The sequence below is a fragment of the Macaca mulatta genome, chromosome 9 (genome assembly GCF_049350105.2).
Source record: "Macaca mulatta isolate MMU2019108-1 chromosome 9, T2T-MMU8v2.0, whole genome shotgun sequence".
Taxonomy (NCBI): Eukaryota; Metazoa; Chordata; class Mammalia; order Primates; family Cercopithecidae; genus Macaca; species Macaca mulatta.
This window is the reverse complement of record NC_133414.1, coordinates 25,893,172-25,907,046: the sequence shown is the minus strand read 5'-3', so window position 1 is coordinate 25,907,046 and position 13,875 is coordinate 25,893,172. Positions and strand designations below refer to the sequence as shown.

The 13,875-nt window shown below is 41.2% G+C and overlaps 1 protein-coding gene across 38 annotated transcripts in view; it reads right to left on the bottom strand.

Moving 5' to 3' along the window:
- KIAA1217 overlaps positions 1–13,875 on the bottom strand; it is an 839,292-nt gene that overhangs the window by 86,374 nt on the left and 739,043 nt on the right. For 8 of the 38 annotated variants that reach the window (XM_077945990.1, XM_077945996.1, XM_077945994.1 and 5 more), the window contains exon 1: positions 10,795–11,145. The exons of the other annotated variants lie outside the window; for them this stretch is intronic. The gene's annotated coding sequence lies outside the window, so the exon portion shown is untranslated. Of the gene's footprint in view, positions 1–10,794; positions 11,146–13,875 lie in introns of those variants that run through there. 38 annotated transcript variants of the gene reach the window in all.

Sequence of the window (13,875 nt, the reverse complement as noted above, 5' to 3'; positions counted from 1 at the left end):
GTGGAGCAAATTTTAAAAGGTGTGTTACGGATGACTTCTGATGAAAGGTGTTTTAGTTGTGCCAGTATTCTGATCCTCAGCCGAACAACATCAGCCCATGTGTCAAGAGAAGAAAGGATTGTCTGAGGGAACGGTCCCAGAGGGTAACACTACAAGACAATAATTCATAGATCTGCCAGATTCAATTTTTCCTCAAAAATAAACATGAAAAAAACAATGATGGGGACCCAGATTAAAACAGCCCTCGTGCCAATTCTTCCTGGGTTCAGAGGAGCCACCTCCTCCACTGTGAATGCCCCACTGTGAACTTTTATTCAAAAATAAAAGAAGTTCCATGGGTATCCTAGGTGTACTGAGTGTGCGAGCTGGGGAAATTCTCGCGTGTAAGGCTAGGAGTTGATGCCATTTGTTACACAATTTTATAGGCTTATGAATGAAAAATGTGTACTTTCCCAGTTTTCATTAGTTATGAAAAAATCTAAGAGGTTCTAGGTTTATAAATTAGATGACAATAGCTTTGAAAACCCATCTGCTTTCCTTGGGTTTAGTTGGAGTCTGTGGCAGAGAACACGAGAGCACCTGCTAGTTTGGGGGCCAGGCCAGCGGCTCTGAAAGCCCCCAGGTGCGTTTCCCCGCAGTGGGCTCAGCAGGGTGATGGGGGAAGAACACCAGACGGGGAATCCCAGAACCAGCATTCTGGTCCAGGTGTTAATATTGTTTTCTTTCTTTTCACTTTTTTTAGTTTTAAAGAGACAGGGTCTCATTCTGTTACTCAGGTTGTAGTGCAATGGTGTGATCATAGCTCAATGAAGCCTCGAACTCCTTGATTCAAGTGATCCTCCCAACTCAGCCTGCTGAATAGGTAGGATTACAGGTGTGCACTACCACACCTGGCTAATTAAAAAAATTTTTTTTTGTAGAGCTGAGATCTCACTACATTGCCCAGGCTGGCCTCAAACTCCTAGTCTCAAGAAATCTTCCTGCCTAGGCATCCCAGAATGCTAGGATTACAGGCATCAACCATCACGCCTGGCCAACATCCCTTTCTTTATCTGTAAATAAGAAATCTCATGTAGATTTTCTCTAAGGCCCATTCCAATGATGAGATTCTGTGGATCCATATATTTACTGAGTAGCTACCTATATACAAAGCCCAGCGTTAAGACTGATGAAGGAAAAGGGATCTGTAAGACATGATTTCTGCCTTTGAAGAACTTATGTTCTAGTAGGAAAAATAAGACATGTGCATGAACATTAAAATATGACAAAGCAAGAATAACTTTGCCAAGTGTCAGACGAGTGCAGCAGACAAACACTCTGGTAGTTCATTGAAGAATGAGATTCTTATGGTTGGGGTGGCTAAGGAACACCTTTCTGAGGAGGTGAGAGTGGGTTCATGGATGCTGAGTAGAATTTCAGTAGGTAAGAAAGAGGTCCCTTTCTTAGGTATTGTAGGCAGGAACAAAGGCATGGTCAAGGACAAGAGATAGGAAAGCCTAGGTGCCTTGGGGGAATGGCTAGACTACTGACCCAACAAGTGAGTTACTCTCAGACAGTGGTTTTCCAGCTGTCAGACGGTGGGCATCAGAATCACCTGGAGAGTTTGCTAAATCAGATTACTGGGTCTAACATCCACTGTGTCTGATTCAGTAGGTCTCAGGTGGTGCCGAGGAATCTGTATTTCTAACAAGTCCCCAGGTGATAATGACCTGCTCGTCCAGGGAGTGCTCTTTGAGAACCACTGCTTTAGTGAGTAGAGGGACATGGTAATACAGGGTCACTGAACGTTCACATCACAATCTCCATTCTACCGTGAGCTTGGTTAAATCCTTTGGATAGCAATCACAATTGTCTAGAATTTCTCTATTATAAATATTGTCAACTAAATCTGCCAAGAGAAGATGGAAACAGGGAAGAAAATGAATATTTTGGGTAACTTCCTATTTACCAATGCTTTCCAAAATTACCTCATTTAATTCTCATCTCATTTCCATCAGATACATTATAATTCCCATTTCACAGATGAACAAACTGGGCTCAGAGACTTCAAATATCTCGCGTGAAGTCAGATAACGGCCAGGATCTATGAAGTGCTAGAATAATCTTGCATTCTAGTGTTAAGAAATCAGTGTGGAGATCTGACCTTTGAATCCTCTTCAAAGGAGGGCAGTGGTTCAAGAACCTCTAAAAATGAGTATTATTTCTGTCCCAAATCAGGTCCATCTGTATCGAGTGTTGCAAGAGTCACAAGAGACGGGTCAAATAGACCAACCCATGTTCATGTTATCTACAAATGTGGGGAACAAAAAAAACTTCTTCCAAGTAATGACTCCAGGGTACCCACGAGCCCCACAAGACTGCTCCATTTCAAAGGAATACCTTTGTGTTTTCAGTTCAAATAGCAAGTCAGTCAGCCAGCCAGGGAACATGGCTTGGAAATCTGAGATGGTCAGCAAAACCACTGCTTCTCCTTATTTGGATAAATAACAGCCTTAAAGACAACCAGCTTGGGAGTTGTACATGCCCTGAGGCTGGGCTTGGCAGGCATCTCTGCCCACACCCTGCTATGCCTTTTGCTGCACCAACAGCTGAAGGAGTGTAGCCAAATATTGACCAATCCCTTCTTCCCCACCAGGTACTGATACCGACAGGAGCCTCCTCTTCAGCGACACGATCTGCTTCCGTGTGTCCCAATAACAAACTGCCAGGTGGGCCTTTGAGTATCCCTACGTTTAAGTCAAGGCCTGTACTCCTGACACTGAGTAGCTCATGGACAGAACGGACAGCAAGTCAGTAAGTCATGCTCCGTATGATGAAATGCCCGCAGAGAGTAAGGAGCTACACACTGTCTAGTTGCTCTTCTTACCCATTGCCTCCAGGAAGGAAAGACCTCCCTCCCACACAGGATGTAAGGCAAGTGAAGAAAATGCTTTGTAATCTACGGAGCACTTTTCAAAGTTCATGATTAGGGCCGAGCACGGTGGCTCACACCTATAACCCTAGCACTTTGGGAGTCCAAGGCGGGCTTGAAGCCAGGAATTTGAGACCAGCCTGGGCAACATAGCAAGACCCTGTCTCTGCACAATTTAAATTTAAAAAATTAGCCAGGCATGGTGGTGCATGCCTGTACCCCGGCTACTCGAAGGCCGAGGTGGGAGGATGGCTTGAGCCCAGAAGTTCAAGGCTGCAGTGAGCTATGATTATACCACCGCACTGCAGCCTGGGTGACAGAATACAATCCTGTTCCCCCATCCCCACCCCCCCAAAAAGTTCTTGATTAGCACCAAGAGCTTTCAACTCACTTCAAAAAGAATCAAGCTCCAGGCTGAAACAAAGGTAGCTTATCTTCCACCAATGCCCAAACCAACCTCCTCAGCCCTTTGTTTTTTTTTTGCATTATCTTTACTGTTCTGAAAAGCAACATTAGAGCAATATTTCTTCCACAGAGGACAGGAAGATAAGCGACAATAAATAGAGGGGTTTCTTTAAATTAGGGCAGCAAGACACTGGGGCCATTTTGATGACCTTTCCTCCAATGCACTGAAGTATACAAATTAGTTTCCAATTTTTTTTTTTTTTAATTAAAAAGGGTTTAATTGGCTGGGAACAGTGACTCACGCCTGTAATCCCAGCACTTCAGGAGGCCTAGGCAGGAGGATCATTTGAGGTTAGGAATTCCAGACCAGCCTGGCCAACATGGTAAAACCCCGACTCTACCAAAATCACAAAAATTAGCTGGGTTTAGTGGCGGGTGTCTGTAATCCCAGCTACTACGGAGGCTGAGGCAGGCGAATCACTTGAACCTCGGAGGCAGAGGTTGTAGTGAGCTGAGATCACGCCATTGCACTCCAGCCTGGGTTGTAGTGAGCTGAGATCACGCCATTGCACTCCAGCCTGGGCGACAGAATGAGACTCTGTCTCAAAAAAAAAAAAAAAAAAGGTTTAATCCTCCTCGTCAATCAGTACTCCTCCACACCATCATCTTGAGGAAGGCAGTGGGGTGTGGTGGAGCGAGCACCAGATTATGACTCAAAAGGCTTGGTTTCTCCCTGCTGGGAATCTCTTCTTGGCTATGGTCTCATAACTGTGACTGTAGTCCTGACACTGAACTTCTCTGAGCCCCTGATTCAGCTCCTTAGTTGGTTCAGTAAAACCTTCTTGCACTTTCTCTTCTGGTGCTGTGAATACCTAATGAGTTCCATCACTGTTGTGTCACTGTGCACACATGATTATTAATATCACCAGCAAACATTCAGGGGTGTACTCAGTGAGCTGTGAGGCAGAAGAAAATGAATAAAACGGAAAATGCTCACTTACATATATTCACAGATGGAAGAAATGAATGACACATTTCGTTTTTGAGGTACAAGAACTGGCAAAAGAATGAGGACTCTGGATGCAGCCAATGTAAGAACATCACACTGTATTACATTTCAAAGACATCATATTTGAGAAAACGGTCCAGGCTGGACATGGTGGCTTACGCCTGTAGTCCCTGCACTTTGGGAGGCTGAAGCTGGTGGATTGCTTGAGCTCGGGAGTTCGCAACAAGCCTGGGCAACATGGTGAAACCCTATCTCTACAAAAAACAGAAAAATTAGCCTGGTGGGGTGGCATGCACCTCTAGTCCCAGCAACTTGGGAGACTAAGGGGGGGAGGATCATTTGAGCTCGGGAGGCGGAGGTTGCAGTGAACCACTGCACCACTGCACTTCAGTCTGGGCGACAGAGGGAGACTCTTGTCTCAAAAAAAAAAAAAAAAAGTACTTTTCCTCATTCCTATTCCCAAATTAATTGATCATTCTGAACCCAGATCAGGCTATATAAAAGACTCCCAATCCATTTCATAGTGTTACAACAACAAATAGACTCAAATTGCAATTATCTATAATCACTGTGAGATGGGTGATTACCCACATCTTGGCATTGGATCATTCTCTTTTCCTTCCCATCTTACCACCTGGGAGAACATCTCTTTTGTGAATGAAAAGAGCATCCGTGTCATTACTTGTCTGTGGCCAGAATGCAAGCTTTGACTGGTGAAGAGGAAACTGAACTAATTAGCTCAAGATATGTGTTTAGAGGCTCTCGGAATTTCAACTACATGATCCATTCTAGTCCTGTCCCATATTTATATTAAAAACAGGGAGCTGGGTGCTTTAGCATGGTTCTTGATAGAAAAACATTTATCTTGTAATAATGCTCAAAATTAATTTTTGGCATAGCAAAAATTGGGAATTTAATGCAAATGTAGAGATGCTTTGTTATTGCACATATCTGTCGAGACGGCTTTGCACATATACTCACTGTATCTATATTTAAAATATAAAATTATATTTGAGTAGTTTTTATATTAAGATACTCTATGTATATGAGTACATATCTGTCGATAAAAATTCTGTGCCAAAATTAAAAATATCAAAATTCCACATCTGACTCATTTTTATGCTCTAGTCTCAAAGTGAAACTGAATAGAAACTTATTAGCATTTCAGTGAATTTCTTCAGATCATTGTTACGAATAATAAAAATACAGAAACATTTTAAAACAACATATTTCAGTCTTAAAATGGTCAGATTAACATAATTATAGCCCGAGGTTGCCAACAGTGCCACATTTCTCATTTTCATGAAAATGCAGAGGTTCTCTCAGATTGCAAGCTAATAGGCTCCTCGGTCTAAATATATACAGTAAAATCTGCAACAAATTTCTGAAGCATTAAGATCTGAACCCTGCAGATATCTGGTGAGTAAGTTGCGCTGCAGTGGAGCAGACTTTTTTTTTTTTTTTTTTTGCAGTTACACAGCTGCTAGAAAATATATTTTTAGATTTGCTTTTAAAGGCAAGCAAAAACGGTTTCCACTTTGTGGATTTCCATCCATGATGTATCCATCATGATCCCTCAGTCCCTACTGCAAGGGGTCAACCATCTACAAAATGTTCTATTCCGTGTCCTCTTTCCTTGCAAGTGACTGCAAGGACTGGTACTAAATGCTCATTCTAGATGAAGCTATCAGACCCTGACCACCAATCCTATGCTTTAGAGGCGCTGACACGCATCGAAGTTGAAGCACCCTATAGATCAGGCCCCTGCTATTTCTGAGTTGCCCCATTATTGGCATTGCTATGATTCCTTTTTGTTGTTTGTGTTTTTCTTTGGAACTCTTCCTACTCTGTCAAGGGTGCATGAAAAGGAACAGGTTCAAAGAATGAAACCAGAACAAGGCAAAGCATGACCTTTGATGTCACAAGAAAAGAAGAAAACGAAAGAAATCAAATACATGTGTCGATCAACTAAGTCAAACATATTTTCTGTTGCAGGAATATGGAGTGAGTTAGTGCTGCCTGCGTAATGGAAAGAGGTCCTCTAGCTTCAATGAAAAGCTAGGTAGTAACACCTTTTATCTGGAGAGACCTTAAATAAATAAATCTGCTCAAAAAACTATTTAATGAGTAGCTCTTCTTTTCTCCCAAATAGTAACATGCTGATGGTCCTGAGAACTCTTAGAGAAGAATTAGAATTCATTTGGACATCCAATTTTTTTTTTTTTGGCCAATTGTATGCTTTTAAATCAAGTTTTACCCCGTCCCTTCCTTGAACCCTCAATTTAGGCTTCATCTTAAAGCCTTGGTTTTTATACTTCACACATTAACAAGATACCATCACCACTTTGGCTCTATCTTTATATCAGCTGTACTAGTACTCATTTAATAATTTTCTTTAAGTCAGTTTTAAATTGACTTTTTTCTCCTTAGTTGTGACTAAGAATTATAGTTGTGACTTAAGGAATTAATGGATATTAACTCTCAAGTTCTTTGTGCTACCAGTCTTTCCAACATTCATTCAAAACAACATCGTGTAATTATTACCATTTACGAACTGTTTTTCTAGTTGCCACCTAAAATCACTGGTTCCAAGCAATGGACAACTTTGAAAGTAATGTGACGAGTCATGCATTAACGTTTCAAACAGCATAACTGCAGGAGCTATTTGCCACAGCAAAGGGGCTGTTTTTTAAAACAATGCCATAATACTGTACAACCTTGTTCAGCCAATATTGTTTTATTCAAAGTAGCTCATAATTTGAAACAGCTGCTATTTTTCAGTTGACATGATGGCCTATTCTCCTTCCATAAAAAATACTGGATAATCTAAATCTGGTTAGTTTAAAATCCATTTATTTTTAGTCCAGGCTCACGCATTTCCAATTAATCAGCTCTGGCCTAACTACAGGATTTCTGGTTCTCTTTTAGTAAGATAATCCAGAAGAGAGAGAGAGAGAGTTTTCCTGCTTTCTAGAGGATAAGTGAAAGCTGGCTAGACTCAGTGACCACAAAAGATGGCTAAGAGAAGTCAAATAGATAGTGTTTTTCTAAATCAATCAAGAAGACAAACCTCGTAAGCTCCAGAGGGGTGAGAACAAAAGCAGGGAACAGGCTGAAATGGCACTGCATAGAGACAAGGGTCTGGTCTTGGGAACAGTGACTTGAGATCCATCCCTATTTTTGCCTCTTCTTTGTGATCTTGACCATGTCACTCCAACCACTCTGGGCCTCCTGGGTCTCAAGTTACAGGGCAATGGGTTACAAAAGATGATGCCTAAGACCTTCTTTCTATTTCTAAAGCCCTAAGACTCCAAATACGTCAGGCCTCTTTCTTTCTTGTTTTCATTTTTAATTTTTGTGCCAACATAGTAGGTGTATGTATCTGTGGGCCACATGAGATATTTTGATACAGTATGCAATGTGCATAATCACATCAGGGTAAATGGGGTGTCTGTCACCTCAAGCATTCATCCTTTGTGTTACAAACATTTCGGTTATACTTTTCTTTTTTTTTTTTTTTTGAGACAGAGTCTTGATCTGTTGCCCAGGCTGGAGTGCAGTGGCACAATCTCGGCTCACTGCAAGCTCCGCCTCCCGGGTTCACGCTATTCTCCTGCCTCACCCTCCCGAGTAGCTGGGACTACAGGCGCCCACTACCTTGCCTGGCTAATTTTTTTTTTTTTTGGAGTTTTAATAGGGATGGGGTTTCACCGCATTAGCCAAGATGGTCTAGATCTTCTGACCTTGTGATCTGCCCGCCTCGGCCTCCCAAAGTGCTGGGATTACAGGTGTGAGCCACATCGCCTGGCAGTTATACTCTTTTAGTTATTTTAAAATGTACAATTAAATTATTTTTGACTATAGGCATTATGTTGTGCTAGCAAATACTAGGTCTCATTCATTCTTTCTAAATGATTTTTCTGTACCCATTAAGTGTCTTTTAAAAAATTATTATTAGTTTCAGGGCTGTTTCTTGAGGGAGCACTGGTGATGCAGGTCGGGTTTGTCTTCTCAATTACAAACCTGCGGTAGCCAGCTCTAGTTCCTCAAAAGCGGACAGAGTATCCGTGACTTCTGCAAATCACATGTAAGCAGAGATCACCTGCTCCACAAGAAAAAGTAGGACAGAAGAAAATGTGTTACCAGTAGGCAAAATGTATCTTAAAAGAACTTTTTTCTTTTTAAAAGATTAGCGTGTTCTTCTCCCTTCCCCTAAATTTATATAAAAGTAACACATGCTCATTTGAGAAATGTTGGAAAAAGCATCAAGAGAAACACGGTCCCCTGGAAGCCCTCTAAGGGGTTGGGTCTGGGACCCAGGGAGCCTAGGCTGATGTGGTAGAGAACAGCCCAGTATGGTCTGGGATGCCTTGCTGAGCACCCACAAAGAACACAGAAAAACAAACCCCAGCAAGTGAAAAATACGTAGGTAAAAGGGATGCAACTTGAAAATGCAAGGACATATGTCCCCAGTCAAAGGCAATTTCCGCCAACACCTATACTTATAAGAGCAAAGAAAAGGGATGTGGTTTGGATATCAAAGGGCAGAGGGATGTGGCAAAAACCTCTCATGTGCACTCCAGCCAGCAGCGACTCAGAACTCTTCGGGAGCCAACCCTAGTACCTGCTGGGGAGAAGGAAGGTTCTGCTCCAATCAACTTGGAGTTGTGTTGGTTGTGTAGCCAATCCTGGATTTTAGGCTGAACTGGGGCTGGAAGCCTTGATCCTGAAGCCTGTGTTGGGAGCAGCTGCATCCCCTGTTGATGCTGTTAGCAGTAATTACGTTGCATAACAAGTCACCAGGATATTTTTGCTGCTGTGTTGATGTCTCACTCTTCAGGAGGAGGTGGGAAGAGCAATGTTGAAGGTGAAGTTTGGGCTCTCAGGCAGCTGAGCCAGCTGCCCTAACTTCAGAATCCTCCACCTTCAGCCTTAACATTCTTCCCGGCCCCCTCCTGAGAGCTCTGCGAGCAGACTGAAGGGCAGTGGGCAGGCACAGTTAGCCAGTCTCCATTCAAAGATACTTTCTAGCTCCCAAATCAAGCTCCCAGACAAGCTCCCTGCTCTGTCCTATGGAAACCGTTTTTATGAGCAACACAGCACATGAAGCAAAGAAGAAAACAGGAAAGGTCTGTGTAGTAAAGAGGAAAGAGCCGTTTATCCAAAGTGCTTTTCTCTATCTCTACACTATCTGATGTTCACTGTTTTCATTATGCTCTGAGTAAGTTGTAACCAGGTCCCTGGATAAAAAACCAGTGTGATACTAGGTTTTGGATGCTACAGATCTAAAATAAAATAAAATTCCAGAAAAATACAAAATAGTTTATCCTGAAGCCACATAAACATTAGACCTGAAGCTCTCAGCTACTATTGAGGCTGTGCCGTCCAGGACTTAAAAACAAGGAAGACAGCCTGGATTTAAACCCCAGCTCTGCTACTTACAAGTGTGTGATCTTGATCTTGTTCCTCTCTGAGCCTTGGTTTTCCAAACTTAAAATGGGTGTAATAGTACCTATTCCGTAGGGTTATGATGATGACTAAATAAAATAATAGATATGATGTAAACCACATTGGATAACAACTTCTCATGTATATTAACTCATCTATAAACTGGGATAAAGATACCCACAGAAATATGAATAAGCAAATTCATGAACACATGTACTTTTGAAAGGAAACAGACTAATTTAAAAGGACATTGCTCCTACTAAATTCCTTTAAAGGAAATCAATGCAAAAATATTGTGACTGAATTATTGCAAGAGTTGACAGAATAGTTATCTCAAGTAAACATGATTTCTGTCAAAGACCTTTTCAGGCAATCACTAAACCTGATATAACAGACTTGTTATATCAAGCTTGCTATTTAAAAACTGTAGAAGTTTTAAATGTGATTTTATACAGATTAAATTGCTATTTCTTTAAATTTTTTTCGAGACCAGAATAAAGGCTATTTTTATTTTACAATTTAAAGTGATTTTCATAAGAACAAAATACCAAAGAGTTTTTCCCTGGAATGTTAAAGGACACATATGAATTTCCCTCCTCGTTTGTACCATGCCTTCAAATTACCGACTTTGCCTCAGACACTGTATGTAAGTCAACATCTTCATAAAAACACTGAAAATTGTCACAGAGCACATAAATCAACAAGACCTGTAAAAGCAAACTATGTTGGCACTTTAAATCCTTTTCCAAATTATAAGGTTAGCCAGAAACAAGACCACAAGATTTATAGATTGAAGACAGCCCAGTTTAATTTAAGTGGATTTCAAAAACACAGAATAATGTCAATAACAAAGAGAGATTTTCTTCTAAGCAGTGTGCAAGAAGTTAAAATAAAACCTAAAATTCCAATGTCCTATTGCATTGAACTTGAATACAGAAGACAAGTTAATGAAAGATAAACGTGCCAGAGCATGAAAAAAAATTCTAAAGATAATATCTTATCATAAAGGCACAGTTCTTACCTTACATTTTCCGTGAGCCTTTCTTTTCTAGAAGAAACTTTCTAGACTCACAGAGACCTCGAAACCACCCCTCTCTCCAATGCTTTCAGCTTTGCCTGTCTTCATGGTGACTAAATGCAAGCCTTGGGTTTTTTACAGAAGGAAGCTTTTAGTCAAAATATGTGGTTTAAAGGAGCAGTATCCACTCTTGTTAAAACTATTTCACGGACATTCAGAGGTTTTGTTTCTACTCTATGAAAGTTAATTCTGAGTAGGAAGGCATTTTTCCTCTCCCGGAAATCAGCATAACTAAAACCAATGCTGAGCTAACGAGAAATGTTTCTTCCATGTGTTCTGTCTGGCAGAAACTGCAAGCCATATCAAGGAAACACGTGATGTTTATAAATACAATATGGCTCATGTTGTCATAACCTCTCAATGACAAAAAATAAAAAAAAATAGTACAAGGAAAAGCAAGCAGCTACGCAGCAGGAAAGATGAGATTTGTATCACTTGGAAATTGCATATCAGATGTGCATATATTACCTTTTCTTGCTTCTTGAAAAATAAGACTTTGTAACTGGAAGCAGAGAAGGAGCCAGAAAATATCTCCCACGTTCTGGATAGCCACTGTATTCAAATGTGTTTGCCTAGCTAATCATTTCCGTAAGAGTCCTTCCTTATCAATCATAACAGAAACATCTTTTTTTGCCTCCCAGAAAAGCACAGTATAAAAAAGATTTCATTACGTATATCACTCATAAATGAGTTCCACAGTGTTAACTCCAGCGAATTATAGAACACAGACAAGGATTTCATCTAGCTTGAACTGATGTGAAAAATTATAGACGTCCGTATCATTATTGATTATTGAGTTAATTGATTATTGTCCGTATCATTATTGCTTTTTGCCAATATATCTTCAGGATCTTGCATGAGAGCTGAGACCAGAGGAAGGATCTGACTCACTATGGCTGATTGAGTGAATCAGTAAACGCTTACAGTAATGAAGTTAGGTTAACTGCTCTAAAGTCATCACCCTTACGTTATAAATTTAGAGATATTTGAAATACTGACTATCAACTCAATCTAAAAGCAAGGGGCCAGGCACAGTGGCTCATGCCTATAATCCCAGCACTTTGGAAGGCCATGGAGGGAGGATCCCTGGAGCCCAGGAGTTCAAAGCCAGCCTGGGCAACATAGGGAGACTCTGTCTCTACAAAGAATTTAGAAAATTAGCCAAGTGTGGTGGTGTGGGCCTGTAGTTCCAGCTAATCAGGAGGCTGAGCAGGGAGGATCACTTGAGCCAGGGAGGCTGAGGGTGCAGTGAGCCATGATTGTGCCACTGCACTCCAACCTGGGTGACAGAGCAAGACCCTGTCTTCAAAATAAAATAAAAATAAAGCAAAATAAAAGCAAGATTTACCCTAGTGAATTATAAACACAGCAAAATCAGATCTATCTTATTTAGATTTGTTATCTAGGGATTTAGCTTACTTTCTACCACAGGTGAATTTAACTCCTGAAAAATCCAGCCCCTCCCCCCACAAAAAAGGTTAGATAAGTGTGTATTTCTGATGAATACTTATTTTAATCTGACAAAGAAGATTTTTTTCTTTATTGTTATTCTTAAACTTCAGGTTACTAACTTTTTTTTGTTTGTTTTTTTGAGATGGAGTCTCACTCTGTCACCAGGCTGGAGAACAGTGGTGTGATCTCGGCTCACTGCAATCTCTGCCTCCTGGGTTCAAGCGATTCTCCTGCCTCAGCCTCCCGAGTAGCTGGGACTACAGGCACGCATCACCAAGCCCAGTTAATTTTTGTATTTTTAGTAGAGACAGGGTTTCACCATGTTGACCAGGATGGTCTCGATCTCTTGACCTTGTGATCTGCCTGCCTCAGCCTTCCAAAGTGCTGGGATTACAGGTGTGAGCCACCACGCTCAGCCCAGGGTTATTAACTTCTATCAAATTACACCGATGGACTGAGGAAAGGCAGACATTCTTATTTCTCCTTTGGGTCAGTGGCCAATACTGGGATAAATTAGGTAATATGCTATAAGCCTCAAACATGTACCTTTACAAATCATTGGATTGCCCTGAGTAGATAAGGCACTAACTAACTGAAAGTTGGTGATAGAAAAGGGCTGAAGTAAGTATCTTTTTCTATCCAGGTATTTAATAAGAATCTACTCAGGGCAGGGCACTGTCTGAGAGAGCCACAGGGAGTATGAAGATGAATGAAATGGAGACCCCGTTCCCGAGAAGCTTAGAGCTGAAAGACACTTAAGATGCGTGGACGGAAAACCAACACTACATGTTCTCACTCATAGGTGGGAATTGAATAATGGACACAGGGTGGGGAACATCACACACCGGGGCCTGTCATGGGGTGGTGGGAGAGGCGGGAGGGATAGCATTAGGAGATATACCTAAGGTAAATGATGAGTTAATGGGTGCAGCACACCAACGTGGCACATGTATACATATGTAACAAACCTGCACATTGTGCACATGTACCCTAGAACTTAAAGTATAATAAAAATAAATAAATAAATAAATAAATAAATAAATAATAAATAAATACATCATTCATAAGAAAAAGAATAAAATGGTGAAAGGAAGAAAAAGAAACATGCATCAATAACTCAGTGCAGGCAGGAAAAGGAGAGTGCACAAAGACAGCAGGGCAGGGAGGTGAAGTTCTATGGAAGTTTCGAGAAGGGACAGTGAGTGGTGAGGTTTGGAAAGAGAAGAGTGAGAGAGGCTTGATGAAGAGAGTGGCTTCTGGGTTAAGTCTTCAGAAATGCGTGGCCCATGGACATGTGGCGATGACTCATGGACATGCTGATGAAGACAGTGGTGGAAAAGAAAGGACGGTAGTGACCACAGGCGTGATTACAAAGGCCAATTCTAGAGTTGGCCTGCCTGGCTCTAAATTCAGCTCCACTTCTCTTTAGCTGGGTAGCTTTGAGCAAGTACGCTGACCTCTCTAAGTCTCAGCTTCCACTTCTGAAACAGGAGGAGAATAAGAACGCCTCTCACATTGTATAGCTGTGAAAATCAAATGGCAGCAAATACAAGCAAATTGCTCAGTATGGTG